The sequence below is a fragment of the Halyomorpha halys genome, unplaced genomic scaffold, assembly GCF_000696795.3.
Source record: "Halyomorpha halys isolate HHAL.00 unplaced genomic scaffold, Hhal_1.1 Scaffold385.1, whole genome shotgun sequence".
Lineage (NCBI taxonomy): Eukaryota > Metazoa > Arthropoda > Insecta > Hemiptera > Pentatomidae > Halyomorpha > Halyomorpha halys.
In genome coordinates, this window is record NW_027112337.1 from 781,111 (window position 1) to 783,554 (window position 2,444).

At 30.4% G+C, this 2,444-nt stretch overlaps 1 protein-coding gene across 1 annotated transcript in view; it reads right to left on the reverse strand.

Moving 5' to 3' along the window:
- LanB1 (laminin subunit beta-1) overlaps nucleotides 1–2,444 on the reverse strand; it is a gene marked incomplete in the record, with an annotated part of 117,514 nt that overhangs the window by 26,379 nt on the left and 88,691 nt on the right.

Consider the following 2,444-nt stretch of genomic DNA (forward strand, 5'->3'; position numbering starts at 1 on the left):
TATTTATTATTTTATTTTAATTTTTTATTTATTATTATTCCTCACTCATAATTTTTTGACCTTTGGGTTTTATAATTTTACATATCACAGGTTTTATGTTTTTTAATCCGTAAATTTACTTCTATTTGACATTTTCATTTCGTATCAACTGTTTTGTCTTAACGGTCTTTCTTGACAGCTACGTTTCTAGTGAATCCTTTGTCCTTACATTGCTTGACTGTAAGTTTCTTCTCTCATTCTCATATTGCATACATTATTCATTTCCCATTCCCCATATTCCTTCTTCTACCTTTTTCCTATTTTATATATATATATGTGTGTGTGTGTGTGTGTATATAGTTATATATATAAGTTAATACTCACACTGTAATTCATAAATAAATAACTCAATCAGTTTAAGCCAACATTCCCCGCTTGACTGTAAATTTCTTCTCTCGTTCTCATATTATTCATTTCCCATTCTCTATATTTCTTATTCTACCTTTTTCTTATTGTATACATGTATACATATATATCACTCACTATATTTCATTTTTTGCCATATTTTTCAATTTGTAGATTCAAATTTGTTTTTCAGTTTTTAGACACTACTTACATATCTTATATTATACATATCTTCTCACCTACATAATATTATATTTCATCTTTCATTGTTATCAATCTGCTACTGTCTAATTCCATGATTATCAATCAATTATTTGGTATTATTCAATTCAATATTATGTAAAATTCCAAATTTGTTTGTATACTATTTCTTTTCAATTTTACGTTTCTCTAAATGATGGTTGTTATCTCTTTTATCCTATAGCCCTGAAACTCTGGTCGAAACTTCTTCATAAATAAATATTTTTTTGTTTATTTATGTTTTTCTTTGCTGACTGCACCCCCTGACCATCTTCTCCAACCAATTAATTAATCAATTGCTTGTCATGATTTGGTAACATAGTCACAACAGTCGACTTGATAAATTAATAGAAAAGTTTTTAAATAAAATTAATACATTAAAAACTAGTATAGAGAATGAAAATTGTAGAAGAGGAAACTTCATCGAATAATCTAGAAATAAGGGGTGTGCCTCTCAACTGAACTTAGACCTGGGTTCAAGTCCTGCTGTAGGTAGAAAATTCATTTACTATTTTATCAGCCAAGGACCAACTCAGAGGTCAGAAGATTCTCTTAGGGCACACCAAACCTCTATAAAGTGAATACATGGCCCTTAATTAGGTTGGAGATAAACCTGGTAGTTGATCATGGATGCTGACATCATCTGCTTGCCAAACCGTTAATCAGGGAACAGTACATCAATACCTAATACTGAACCCAAGATCATTTTTTATGGATTGTAGAAGTAAAGGTTTGTTTTTTTATTTAGCTATAAGGGTAAAATTTTGGATAAACTCATTATGAAAAGCCTGCATTTTATACTATTCATTTGCACTTGAAACATTGATAAGCACCCAACAATAGCATGTGGTGAAGTTTAAAACTAATTTATTTATTAATATAGCTCTAAATAAGAGCAATGAATAATAATAAATATTCATTATTAGAATCATACCTGTCGATATAACATTTCAGCAGTTTTTAAATGGTCTGAGATCTTATCCTTATTTCCTTCAGTCAAACTAAGTCCAGCATCCGCTTTACCTACAGCCCCTTCCTCACAGGAAAGTCCTCCACACCGATCACAACCTGCACCACCACAAAGATTGTGGCATGGATCCCCTGCTTTATCGCAAATCTAATAAAATAATAACTATGTTACTTTTTATAAAATAATAGAAGAAAAAAAAACAACAGCTACAAACTAAAATACAATACATATATAGGAAGATGGTCAGGGTAGCGGTCACAAGTGAAACGAAAATAGTTTACAACTATTTTATTTTCCAACGTTTCGCCCCACTTTGCAGGGCTTCATCAGGGCTAAAAAGATACAAAATGAAACTATGTTAAGATAAAATGATAGAATTCTGAACCACACACCTCCAGCATGTTGCTTAATTCTATTCAACAAGCCTTCCCGCTGAATACATCTACACCTCCTCGATCTCAAACTTCTTTCAATGGTATTTTGACCCCTCAACCACCCGATATTCCCCTTGATAATTCACTTCATTTTTCTTCTGTTTCCTTTGATAACAAACCCTACCACATTTTCTCTCTTCTTAAATTACAATTTCCTTCTCATAAATATCATATTAATAACTTATGTAACCTTAATAAGCGCCTAGCACATAAAACAGAACAGAGAATTTTCCTTCTTAAATGTAGATCCAACTCTGTTTTTCCTTAATCTATTGACAATAGCTTTAAACATTTTCATACATCATATTCCCTTAAATCCCAACTCTCTCATTCCATATTTAAATTCAAAAAAATATTATTAAATTTAAAAATTAAGGAAACTCTTCAACAAATTAATTTCATTAATACCAAAATTA